The following is a 13,495-nucleotide window of genomic DNA, read 5'->3' on the forward strand; positions in this document are numbered from 1 at the left end:
GTGTGCGTGTGGGCCGGCCGGAGGAGGGGACGGGACGGGACGGGACGGGACGGGACGGGATGGGACGGGACGGGACGGGATGGGATGGGACAGCCAAGCCCAGCCCAGCGCGCCACATGTGCAGTGAGCTGCTCGGGTCTCTGCCCGCCCCGTCCCGCCTGGCTCTTCGGTATAGGGTAATCCTCCCCCGGCAACCGCTCATTCCGGGGAACCTCTGGTATGGAAGGGTTCCTACTGCAGCAAGTCCCCCGTTATAGAGGAACAGCCATATGGGGAGTCTATAGTGGGGGAAGTCCCATCAAGGGATTTCATTGTACAGAGCCCCCGCTATGGGGAGCTTGCACTGAATAGAGTCCCCATGTGGGGAGGACTCCCGTTATGGGGAGCCCCCATTGTACAGAGCCCCTGTTAGGGAGGAGTCCCCATTATGGGGATCCCTGATTGTATGAAGCCCTCATTAAGGGAATCCCCATTGTAGCAAGCCCCCATTGTGGGGATCCTTCACTGCAGGCAGCCCCTGCATTGCAAGGAGCCCCTGTTAAAAAGGAACCCCAGTAAGAAAGACCCCCCTTACAGAGGAGCCCCAGCTCCTCAGGGATGCCCCCCACCCTGATGCAGGCGCGGATGCAGCTGCAGGGTCTGGGTCTGGCTGGATACGAGTCCCTCCATCCGCGCACAGGCACTTCCCCATGCCCTGTGCAGGGACAGAGGGAAGCTGAGGGATCCTCCGGCAGCCTGGGGTGGGCTGGGGGAGTTTTCTAGCCCCACCCCCCTTCCCCCCATAGCAAAGAAAAGCCTCTCTGAATTTAACCACACACACAGGGGACTCCCACACAGCGCCACAGGTTGGATGCCAGCACTCCCCAACTAACCATTAACCCTCATAAAAGGCCGGTAAATACAATTAGCCCAGTGACACACATGCTGTGAGATGAAGTGAGTTGCCCAATACCAAAGAATGAAGCCGTGGCAGAGGCTCAGCTCCCACCTGGAGAGAGAAACAACGATTTCTAAGTGAGAAACAAAGGTTCCTACTTTTCGAATAGCCTTTCCTTCCGATACAGCCCAGCCTGCTCCCTGTGCAGCACGGAGGAGCCTGAAAATCCAGGCATCTGAGCACCTCTTTCCTTGAAACCAAACCCCTACGAGCACCTTTGGATGGAAGGTGGCAGGAGAAAAGGGAAGGAAAATGGTTCCCTTGGAGGTTTCCCAAGAGAATGAGCTTCCCATTTACTAAACAAGAAGGCAACGCAACGATTAGTGTTGGCAAAGGGGGTATATGGGCTGTTTCAGGCAGGGATCTACCCCACCTCCAGCTCACCGGGATGGAAGAAGCCGCTCACGTTCTTTCTGGCTCCAATTCAGCACAGGGCTTAGGAATGTGCCTAATCATTAATACAGGTGATTAAAGACGTTATTGAACAAAGGCCGAGGGGGCAGCGTTTGAACTCCCCTCTCCTGGGCCTCACGATCATTATTTTTCCCTTCCCTATTTATTTATAGCAGTTCTGTGGCACTTGGTTCCTGCACAGAAAAGAAGCGGTTGGGAGGAGCTGGCTCTGAGTTCCCAGTCCCCGAGCTCTCATGGCTGGAGCCTATCAATCACGTGCTGCTCTTTGGTCGAGTTGTAATGCAGTTCTATACTCATTGCTGTGTTTAACTTTCAGGTGTATTAGGATGTAATACAGAATTATTGCTATGTATTAATGTGGGTAAATGGGAGTATAATAGAGCTTTATTTGGAGTTCTGGCCATTACAAACCTATTGGTGTTAGTTTTCCCTTCGCTGCAACTCACTCCACGTGGCAGATAATCCCTTTAAGCTTGAGGTGGTTGAGACATTGGCTTAACTTGACATCAGGAACACCCTTCCCCATCTGTACATGGACACATCTCTGGTGCCAATCATTCAGCTGAACCTGAAAACTAAATCCCACTGAGTTCTCCTCCCTATTCTTGGGTCTGATGGGGCTTGTTTTGTTACTGGTGGTGTAATTTCTGTGTTACCCTTTTCCTCCTACCCAGCCTTTTAGAGGCTGGGACGTGTGGCACGAGGTTCTCACCGCAGCCCCCTTGGATTTCTAGAGGAGGTTTTGTTTTTAGGATGACTTGTTCTAAACCACACACGATTTCCCTTGTCACCTCCCTCTTCAAATAACTCAGACTCTACGCCGAGGGCTTCCACCTGGCCTCTAAGCAAATACCTGCTCCGTTTCCTTCATTTCTCCTCTGAACTTCCATCAGCTTCCTGCGTGTTTCATCTCTTCATTAACAACTGAAATCAAGCAGGAGACAAACCTTGCTGAGGCATCAAACCTGCCAGCACCACGAGCACCAGCCTCAAAACCCCACCGTTTCAGATGGTCTATGATTCATTAACACATAAGTGCTTGGGAAGAAGGCCTCTGGGGAGAGGTGGGTGCTGATCCCAGCCCTGGTGCGCCCAGGGGATGGCTGAAACTCTTTGTCCCTCCATCCTCCTCCACGGTGGATGAGCACCCAGAGGATGCAGGGATCCCCCCATCCCTGTGGGGCGGACGTGAGCGCCGGGGAGGTGAGGTTTTGACTGGCTTACTCAGATGTTGGCCGTGTGGTTTCCCGTTTTCTGCTTGAGGCTTCTCAGCCCCGGCAGCCTCTCCCTCTATCTCCGGGTTCATCTCTTGGGCGATCCCACCTGTGGTTTGCAGTGCTCGGGCTCCCTCCCAGCACGCAGGAACCTGCTGCCTTCAGATTGCTGCTGCTGCCGCCAGGGACACCCGCTCCTGGGGGTCACCCCTGCAGCCACAGGGATAGGGGGGCTCTGGGTGGGAGCTTGGCCGTCAGGCTCCATCCCTCAGGCAGCACCTCGGGTTTGAGCCGTCGCTGCTCCCCAGCCGTGCCACTTCTCCCCTATCCCCCCAAAAGGGTCTGTTCTTGTCCCAGCTTGTGCTGCCCAATTTGTTCTGGTGCTAATTAAGCCCCTTGGGGAGAAGTAACCCCCTTTAAGCAGGCAGCACCCAGAGTGATGCAGGATGGGGGTACCCAGAGAACAGATCCCTGCCCATCCCCTCTTCCCACAGCAGATCACTCCAGGAGCATCTTCCCTTTATTTCTCTCCCTCTCTTTTTTCCCCTCTTCTGTTTGATTCACTTCCCCATAGAGTTGTGCTTTAGCTTCTGGTAGGTTTTAGCTGATCTCTCATCAGCACGGAGAGGTGAGATTTAAAGTTCACAAACACAGCTACAAAGCTTATTCGGCCATCAAAAACCTATTGGTGTTAGTTTTCCCTTAACCGGATGGAACTAACAAGTGTTTAAATACAGCCTCCTTCCAAAAAGGCCTTGGGTTTGCTCCTGGTACCTCGGCAAAGGCTTTGGAGAGTGACCGGCTGCTTATGCAGTGATGAGAAGACCCCTCTGCCCTCCTCACATCACCTAGCAACCCCCAGATTGCCCACAGAAGCCCAAGCAGAGAATGGGAGATGCCTGCTGGACCCGCATCCCTGTGGATACCCCATGGGGGATGACAGAAGGTGGTCATGGGGTCCTGCCTGGGACTTCCTGGCCTTGTTAACAGCTCTCACCTTGGAGACATCCTTGGAGGCTGCATCATCCTTGAAGAGGCTCTAATTACGGAGCTAATTGGAGCAAGAGAGCTGTACTGATGGTCTTAATTTCCACTTTGCCTGTTCCCCACACGCTGCAAGAGAGGGGCTGAGTCCCACGTCATGCTGGTGAGCAAAGGAAAACAGGGATGAAGAGATGGAGCGGTGCTGGGAGAGCTGGAGGGAGGAGGATGGAGGGTCAGAAGGGAGGGCGTCCAGCAGCTTCCAGGGTGCTTGAGTTTAAATACACTTACTGAGAAGAGAGAGAGGTCAGGGCTTCCTCCTCCTTTCAGTGCCAAGGTGAAGGGGTTGAAGCCTTGGGAGCTGCCCGAGCATCCTCTAAGGTGAGATGACCTTTAGGGATGAATCAGGAGAAAATAAAGCACAGGCAGGCCTGGGTCCTTGCCCAGCGTTGTGCCAGCTTCAAACCTTCGATTTACACCACATCAGGGTCTACAATTTCTTGTAAATGAATGAAAACCCAACCTGCACATCTCACTGCCCCAGGAAAGCAATAAAGACAAGGCCCGGTAACGCATAGATGCAGGTATCTCATTAGCTCTGGATAATTATCTGTAGGTAATGAGATATCCAACCCCCAGCTACAGTGGAGTGGGTATGGATTCCCAAGGGCCATAAAACATCAGCCAGAAGATGGGCAGCACCTACATGATGGCAATGGAGGTGCCAGGAGCAGACCTGACCAGCCAAGAGGGTTTTTCTCTGCTGAACCCTATCCTCAGCAAAGCTGCTCTCAAAGGGACGTTGAAAACAAACCCAATTCTGTTCTCCCAGGGGGAGGAGAACAAACATGACCCCACGGATGAATGAGCAGCACAAAGCTGAGGCTTGGGTAGTGTTTGGGAGCTGAAAGCTCTCCAGCTCCCTGTTCCCGCTTGAGTTATTGCTTCTGCATTCACACACTGTTCCTCCGCTTGCAGCAAACCAAACACACACACACACAAAGAGGCCCGAGGGTTGCTTTTTGCCTTTATTTCCCAGCCAGGAGGCTTTCCCCTGCAAAACCCTTGGGGAGGGCATGGGGAGGGGGTTCCGAGCAGCCCCTGGGTGCCTGGTCCCGCGCTGCTGGTGATGGAGCTCGCAGTGGGGTTGTTTTATAGTCCTTGAGAGCAGAGCCTCCCCCTTCTCTGTTCTCTCTCTCGAGTGCAAACCCAAAGCCACCCTTTGGCGGTTGGGAGGTGATGAATTAGAGCTCCTGACAGCCCGGGGAGGCTTCCTGGAGCAGGGCTGGCAGGAGCCTGCCTGCATCCGCAATGGGGTGAGGCTGCCAAGTGCTCTGCTTCAAGGCTGTGCCCCACATCCTCCCACTGGGATGCTCCCAGGATGCGGATGGAGCTGCTGCTCACGTCTCGGAGCAGCTCACAGTGATGGATCCCATCCAAAGGCAAGGAAAATTGCTCTCACATTATGGCTTGAGAGCTCACGGCTCCGGCACTGAAGCCCAGTGTGTTTGGATGCTCCGACCATGGGAAGTCCCAGGGTTGGGGTGGCCTCAGGGATGTTCCAGACACACTTCCCTGCTCTTTTGATGGGCAGGATGCAGGCACTGGGGTGGCTCATCTGCTCCCTGCCTGTGGGAAGGGAACAACCCCAATCCCAGCGACCCATTCAATACCCAAGGCAGCCCCATGGTCCAGCATCTCCCCAGCACCAGCACATGCATGGGAGCAGAGGAGCGCCCTGGGCTGTGAGGAATGGGCTTTGGCAGGAATCCCACACTCAGGAGCACAGATCCCTGGGCCAGGGCTCCCCTGTGAGCTTCCCCTACTTCCACCCTTCCAGCCGGGAAGCGCAGCTCCCTGCCTGGGTTTGTTCCTTGGGCACCCATCACCTCCAGGGACACCCCCTGCATTCCCCAGAGCCTGTTCAGGAGGAAGAGGAGGTGAGCAGGCAGGGCAGGGAAACTACCTTGCTCAGTGCTTCACGGTGAGGAATAGACCTGTGGTCTTGGAAAAGGCTTGGATGTGGCTACAGGTGAGCCCAGGGAAGCTGGCAAGATGCCCTCTGCTCTGGATAACAGCAGCTGAGCGTGGACACGCGGGAGCCAGGCCCATGCCCGAGCAACCCTCACCTCCCTGGGCTCCAAAACCAAGCCAGGTCCTCCTTCAGGACCTGATCCCACTGCTCCCCCATGCACCAGTGTGGTGTCTACACCGCCGCCTCCACGTCAGTACTTTAGGGTTAGGCTGTGCCGGGCTCTCCACTGTACGGTGTGGAGGCGTGCTGCATCCTTCTGCAGCAGCATCCATGCCCAGGGACCTGCCATCCCGGCGGGAAGGTGGCTCTGCTCCCAGTTACACCAGTGTGGGGGCCATGGGGTGCCCTGCACGCCTCCCCATGGCAAAGCAGCCGGTGGGATCTCTCCGCGGGACCCTTGGTGAGGATCCCAGGCAGAGGAGCAGGGGAGCACGCAGGGGCCCTGGGAGGACACGGGCTGCGGCGGCGCTGGGGCCATGGGCTCTGCTGCAGGTGCCTAATGAGCACCATGATGTAACCCAGGGCGAGCCTTGCAGGAGCAGCCCGGGGACGCTGCAGCTCCTTTGATGGATGTGTTTACCTCTGCCTTTTTCCACCCTGGTTGAGGTCACCCGGTGTGACCCTCGGCAACACGTGGGCTTTCCTCCCCTTCTCCTCCCACCCGTGCCGCAGCTCCCGAAGGAGAAGCCTTGACCTCTCGGAGGCTTTCTGCGCTCTCAGGAGCATCTGGGGGTTGCTTTTCTTGCTAAACGCGTGGTTTGGCTGCCTCGGAAATGCCACCTATAGCCACAAATGAACCCGATGCGATGACTAAGGAGGCAGCTCCGGCTTGCATGGCCCCCGGGCTTTTTGTGCTGTCTAAGGAGATGGGTGGATGAAAGGACCGGCTTTCCATGGAGCTGATGGAGCCATCATCCTCCTTTTACCTGCGCACTACCCCGAGGCGGTGGCATACGGCACAAAACATCCTCACTGCCAACAAAGGCTCCTTCATCCCGGTGCAGGCAGAAATGGGCTCGCAGAGCTCCAGAGCGAGCAGTCCGATGCTGCCTGTGGGGCTGTGGAGGATGGAGGTGGCCTCTGCCAGCCAGGCCGGAGGGGTTTCAGCTCCTCAGCTGCCTTCAGGGCACTGGGGATGGTGACACCTCCTCTGGGAAGGCAGCAGAGGGGCACGGAGGAGGCGGGAAGCACCGTTTCCCTACCAGCATCAGGATCACGGCTGCTGAACGCCCTCAACCCGGCTTACACAGCAAGCAGGGGACGGTACCCGGCATGGAGACACCGGTCAGGACCCCCAGGACACCGCGATGGAGGCAGAAATCCGTGGGGCAGACCCGCGGGTTGCCCCACGTTGTAAGAATGAAGCCTGAGGCCGTGAGATAGCGGTGAAGCGATTAGCGAGGAGCGGTCCCTGCAGCGGGCTGAGCGGGGTGATCGGCTGCTGATGGGCTATCAGGAGGAGGCCTGGTGGTCCTTTGTGCTGCCTTAGCTTATGCAAACCCTTACGGGCTCTGGTCAGCCCTTGCAGGAGAGCCCTTGAGCAGCCTGACAGAAGGTGATCGAAACTCATTACCCTGCATTTACATACAAAACACTCTGAAGTGGCCCCTGCGCTGGGACTTACTCTGTGGGATGGGTTTGGAAGCGGTTTCCCGCAGCCGATGCTGAGCTGTGTCTGTGCTGCCACATATACCTAAGGCTCAGGATAGGTTAATTCATGGATTTCCATGCGGTTCCCGGTGTGGGGAAGGCTGCAGGGCTCTGCCACCTCAGGTCTGCTCTCCATCAGCTATCTCTGATATCCGTGTGCTCCGGGGCTCGTCCAGGCCAGCCTGCAGCTGCCGCCAACCCATACAGCCTGCACTGAGATGCTCTCAAAGTCTTTAAACCCTTTCTGGTCCCCCTCAGCTGTGTCAGAGGTGGGTTCACCTCTGCAGGGTCTTCACATGGCATCTGAATGACTTTGTGTTGAGCTGGGTCGGTTCATTCTCTCCCTCTGCCTGCAGAAACCACTGGAAACCCTTCAAAGTGTTCTGCACGGCTCTGGTCCCACAAGGGAGCTTGCTTTTTCCCCTCTAGGATGCTCTAAGGTGGTTTTTCCTTTTCCACTGGGATCCACTTGGCACTGATGGGGAGGAGGACCCCAAGAAGGATGAGGAGCAAACCTCAGGTGATGCCACAGACATGGGGGCCTCTCAAGAGTTTCTGCAGGAGCCCCAAGGCTCAGGGTGGAAGGTCCAATGATCCAGGGTGCAGCATCCAATGGGACTCATGGCTGTGGCGGTGGTCACCATGTCCCTGGAGCTCAGAGGCCTCTGCTGTGCTAGCAGGGAGATCCCTCTCCTGCAGAGGTCACCTTGTTCCTCCCAGCTGGGTCTCTTGGCTGGGCTCCTCTCTCCCCGTGCCACAGAGCAACCAAAGCTGGGTGTGATACAGGTGATAGGAGCATCAGAAGCGCTTTCCTCCCAGTGGGACATCCTCAAGGAGCTCTGCACAGGAGGGGATGTCCCAGGAGGCTGATTAGAGCCGCGTGGTTTTCCTCTCCTGGGTGGTTTGGCTCCAGGTGCCACCAGAGGAGAGGGCAAGAGCATCCCCTTCACCCGCCAGAGCGGATCAGGGCTCGTCTCCCCCAGCCTGCACTAGGGCAGCTCAGCTGCCGGGGCGGGCCGGGGAAGAGCAGCCCTCTCTATTTACTCGCATAGTTTCAAGGTGAATAACGCGCTCACAGCCTTTGGCTCGACTTCATGGGGCTGTCACTGAGAACTCCCTCTCCTGCCTCCCCCAGCCCTTGGGTTGCCAGGATGGGCAGAAGCAGCTCTTCAATGGGAAACCATGGGGTTTTCAGCCCCCTTCTGCCCCGTGGCCACCAGGGCTGGTGGTGGTGGCCACAGCCCCCTCCTCGCTGGCACACAGCTCTTTGTCCTCTTCTCCTCCACCTCCCCCTTTGTTCTGGCACAAAGGAGATGCGTTGATGCCCTCACAAGACACATTTTCCACCCATAACCCATCCTTGTGGTTGCTCCTGTGACCGGCTCCTACTGAGTCATTCTTCCTGTGGGGAAAGATTCCAGCAGCTCCAGCTCCCCTTGGCCACCTTGGGAATGGGGATCTCTCCTTTCCTTCATCTCCACCAGCAGCAAATACCCCTCCCTTGCTCCTGACCCTGCTCTGGGCTGCGAGCCCTGACCCAGGGCTTAGCCTACTCTTGGCCAACGTGTCCCCACGTGCTGCTCTCTGCCTTGGGCCAGGGTTTCACCATGAGTGAGCAGAGGTGCCACCCACCAGTGGGTTTTTCTCCTTCCCAAACCATAGAATCATGGAATGGTTCGGGTTGGAAAGGACCTTAAAATCATCCTGTTCCAACCCCCTGCCATGGGCAGGGAGGCCTCACCCTTGACCGCGTCACCCAAGGCTCTGTGCAACCTGGCCTGGAGCAGATGACCAAGGGAAAATGTAAGACCTCAGCACACACAGGTTGCCTGTAAACCCCTTGCAGCACCCAGCAGAGCGAGCTGGCGATGGTCCTTGTGTCCTGGGTGGCTTGCTCTTCCAGGAACTGCCGTTTTGAAACCACCCTCAGCCTTCTGCATCGCGCTGCCCTGCGACAAAGGGCTCTGCAGCTTAATCCCATGGAGAAGCATCTCCTTTGGGCTGCTTTGAACCTGCCAGCTGCTGCCCTACAACAAGGGGCAGGGATTTATCACCTCCTCATTGATCTTCTCTGGAGTCATGGATATACCTCCATGACACACAGACCTCGGCCATGGCTGCCCCAGTGTCTCTGTCGCAGCCTGTTTCATCACCCTTTGCACTGGAGGAAGGCAGGGGACCATGGCTCTCTGAGGCTGTTTGACGTGGGAAGGATGCTCATGGGATTTGGGAATCCTCCCTTGTTTGCAGGGTGTGGGGAGGGTTGTCTGGGAACATCCTGTGCTCTGCAGCCTCTGCCAGCAGCGGGAGGTGGGAATGGCTCCTGGTGGTTATTGCCATAGTGGTGAGGTAAACTGGATTAGCCCATTGGGAAATGGTCCGGACCCTCTTGCCCAGGCTGGAACCATATTGCAGCAGGAGCAGAGCCCCGGGGCCATGGGCAGGCAATCACCACTCCGGCTGCTGGAACATCTTATTGCCCTCATAAACCCTAGTTTCACTCATCGGGATAATGTGGGGTTTAACCGGAGCAATTGCAGTCTCATAAAGGGACCCACCACAGCCTCCCCCAAGCCTTCTGCCCTCACCACGGCCTCTGGTGGGGCTTGGCTGTGAGAAGGAAAGCCAGCTTTTCCCTTCTCCTCCCCAAGGCAGCTTTGAGACCATTCGCTCTGCAGCAAGAGTGAAGAGCCCCCTCCCACACCCCACAAAAAGGCCATTTCCCCCCTCCCCTTTTTGTCTTGCACCCAGCCCGTGGGCACAGGGAGCTGTCGGAGCAGGAGCACTCCAGGTTTTGGCATGGAAGCTCCTGGCTCATCCCATTTATAGTGGGGGGTGTGTGAGAGGATCCGGCCCCGAGGAGCCAAGGAGCCTGCCAAGCTGCTGGCGAGCTGGAGATGAACCTGAAGCATTCCTTGCGTTGGGAGCCGGCCAAGCTCTATTGGCCAAGTGGCTTCTTTATTCCCTTCCAGGCTTTTTCCGTGCCTGGGTGTATTTCCACAGTGTGGAGTTGGGTGGAAAATTACTGGTGATGCTCCGGTGCCAGGCCCCTGCCCTGGCAGAGGTGAGCTAAGGATGTGCGTTCATAGAATCATGGAATCATGGAATCGACTCCCTTGGAAAAGACCTTTAAGATCATCAAGTCCAACCATTTGGCTGGGGAACTCCTTGGCACAGGAGGCTGAAAACACCTTTAAGTGTCAATTAGATCATTTAATAAGAGAAAGAGAAAGCTGTTAAACCCAAATACCTCCAGTTTTGCTTAGAAATGCTCCTCTGGAGGGATCTCTACATGGCAGCCCATGGAGACGGGTTTTAGCAGCTTCTTGCTCCTCAGAAGTACCACGAGAAGCTACAACTACAACCCGGATGGCACAAAGAAGCAGATAAACTGGGATAAATGATGAGCACCAACATCAACAGCCCCCAGACCAACCAAGCAGCTTGCAAAGAGCAACGCTAAAGAAACTCTTGGAAGCTGAGGAGCAAACAAGCTGTCAGGTTTCAACCTGTGACTGCAGGGTTTGCAAGAGGCTGTCCAAGAGAGCATGTGGTGGTGGTGCTGCAGGGAAGGAAGGGGGATATACACTGGGAAACAACCACAGATTCCCTTGGTACCCTTGGGGTGACAGGGAGCAAAAGGTTTAATGCAATGACTCGGGGATGGATGGATGGATGGATGGGTAGATGGATGGTGGATGGTGGATGGACGGATAGATGGGTGGATGGTGGATGGATGGATGGTGGATGGTGGATGGATGGATGGATGGATGGATGGATAGATGGGTGGATGGTGGATGGATGGATGGTGGATGGTGGATGGATGGATAGATGGGTGGGTAGTGGATGGATGGATGGGTGGATGGATGGATGGATAGACAGGTGGATGGTGGATGGATGGATAGATGGGTGGATGGTGGATGGATGGGTGGTGGATAGATGGATGCATGCATGCATGGATGGATGGATGAGCAGCGGGGAGCAAGCCCTGAGGATCTCTGTTCTGCTAACTAAGGCATTATTCACAGACCACAAGGCCGGCCGGCCAAGACGCTGTTCCTCCAAGGACACAGAGGGGAACATCACAATCCTCCTGCTACGGGAAACCCCTGATTTCAACACATAAACCAAGGGGCCAAGGCCTTGGCACCATCCCCGCAACCTTGGGAGCGTCCAACCAGATCCCTGTGGGACTTCTACCACTGTTCTTTGATGTCTCCCAATGCCTCTCTGTGGGCATGCTCCTCATTAGAGGGTGCAGCAGGGAACCCCTTGGGCTCTTTGCAAAGGCTGAGTGGATGCCTGCAGGCTCAGGGATGCTCTCCCGACCTGATTACCGTGCTGCGGGGCTGAGCCAGGACCGGCAGGAGGGATGCAGCGTGCCCTGCTTATATCCAGGTCACTGGAAAATCCCCTTGGCTGGGACAGAAGCAGCACATGGACGTCAAACACATCAGAGGACTGAGCCTGGTGTCTCTGCTCCGGCTGCTCTGCAGCTCCAGCCTGCCTAGTTTTCTTCTGAAGCTACCAATCTTCCTAGTATTAGTGTTGGGACGTTGGCTTTTCCAGCCAGGAAGGGCAAGCCCAGGTGTTGGGATGCCCATAGACAGAAACCATCTGCTTGGCGAGCTCGGCACAGCCACTCATCCCCTCCAAATCCTCCTCTTCCCACGCAGCAATTTTCAGTGCCTGTAAAGGGAAAAACACGTAAATAAACCCGAGTGGATCATCGCAGTGTTCCGGGATGCAGGCCCAAAGCTGGGGTCCCACCAGCCAAAAGCTTTGATGTGCAGGCTCCCTCCTTTTCCATCCCTCTGTTATTGGGATGGGGACTTTAGGAGTTGGTCCCCAGGCTCCCCTCAGGGCAGATGGGTACAAGGGAGGTGGTGTGGGATGAGCCATGCTCCTGGGTGGCTTTAGCACTCTGTGTAGCAGAGAGGGATGGCTCAGGCTGCCCCGCATCTCCCCTCCCGGTACCCACATCCCCATCCCCTCACAGCTCAAGGAAACCTGTTCCAAGCAGGCTGAGCCCTCCCTTGGGGATGCTGCTCTCCGGCAGCGGGACCAGCCCTTCCCACCCGGTGCCTGCAGGGAACCACAGATGGAACCGGCTCAGCATCACCGGGCTGGGGGATCCCCCAGTCCCAGCTGATGCCACCAAAGTCCCCAGGGACTTCCCCCGTCTGGGCTGGGCAGGGGCAGCCTTTGAGGGCTCGCACTCCATGGGCCAGCCCTGGAGAAGCTGCCCCAGGGACACCCAGCGATCTCCTCCTCCTCCTCTTGCTTCCTTGGGAGCTTTTCCTGCTTTGCCCGCTCTCCTTTAGCGCTGTTGGGCAGCCAGAAACACAGAGACCATCCCAAAGCTTTGTCCTCCGTGGTGCAGCCAAGCCAGGCCTGACCAGAGCAAGCAAAATGTAAGAGCTGGAACCTGCCTGCGATGCTAACACCATCCAGTGAGATCCACGCATTGAAGGCACTCAGGATCCCTCATTACCTCCCCTCCTTATCTCTTCTCTGCCATTGCACATCGCCTCCTTTTACACACGTCCTTTGGTTTTCACTGCAATACAATCCCACTTACCAAGCATTCTCTTGGCTGAGTACTTTACACCATCCCAATGGACATGGGTATTGAGAAGCTGCTGGAGAGAGGCGCAGGAGATGCAACTCCATTTCCTGGCACCTTTTTCCCTATCATCCTGCGGCAGGAAGGGAAAATTCCCCATTGCCTTTGGCCCTCCCATCCCATCCCAGGGCAGCACCACCTCAGAGCCTTCCTGGATGTGCAGTCTGGCCTCCTCACTGCTCCAAACACCTCCACATGTTCCAAGACAACTGGGTCAGTGGTGGCCCAGGGCTGGATCACTCTGGATCACTATGAGCTGCTGGCTTTGCCTCCGAGAGACTGGGGACAGGCTGGGGAGGCAGCACAGGGTCAACCTCATGGACCAAAGCTGGGAGACACCATTGCCGACTCCATGCTGAGCATGGGATGCTCATAAGATGATGCCATCCATCCCCAATATTCCCATCATCTTCCCCTCTGCCAAAAAAGCGTGGGTAGCAACTGGGGTCATCCTCCTCTGTGTTATCTGGAACCACATCTTGGTACCACCAGTGAGAAGGAGCTCAGAAGTCCAGGAGGAAAGAGAAATCCCAGAGGACAAATCAATGAGCTGCTCCCAAACAGGGGTTTAACCGTCATCGTTAAAGCAGACTTTGGTGGGAGGAAGGAGAGCAGAGGTGGCCCCGTGCAGCCGCTGA

The sequence above is a fragment of the Lathamus discolor genome, chromosome 8, assembly GCF_037157495.1.
Source record: "Lathamus discolor isolate bLatDis1 chromosome 8, bLatDis1.hap1, whole genome shotgun sequence".
Lineage (NCBI taxonomy): Eukaryota > Metazoa > Chordata > Aves > Psittaciformes > Psittacidae > Lathamus > Lathamus discolor.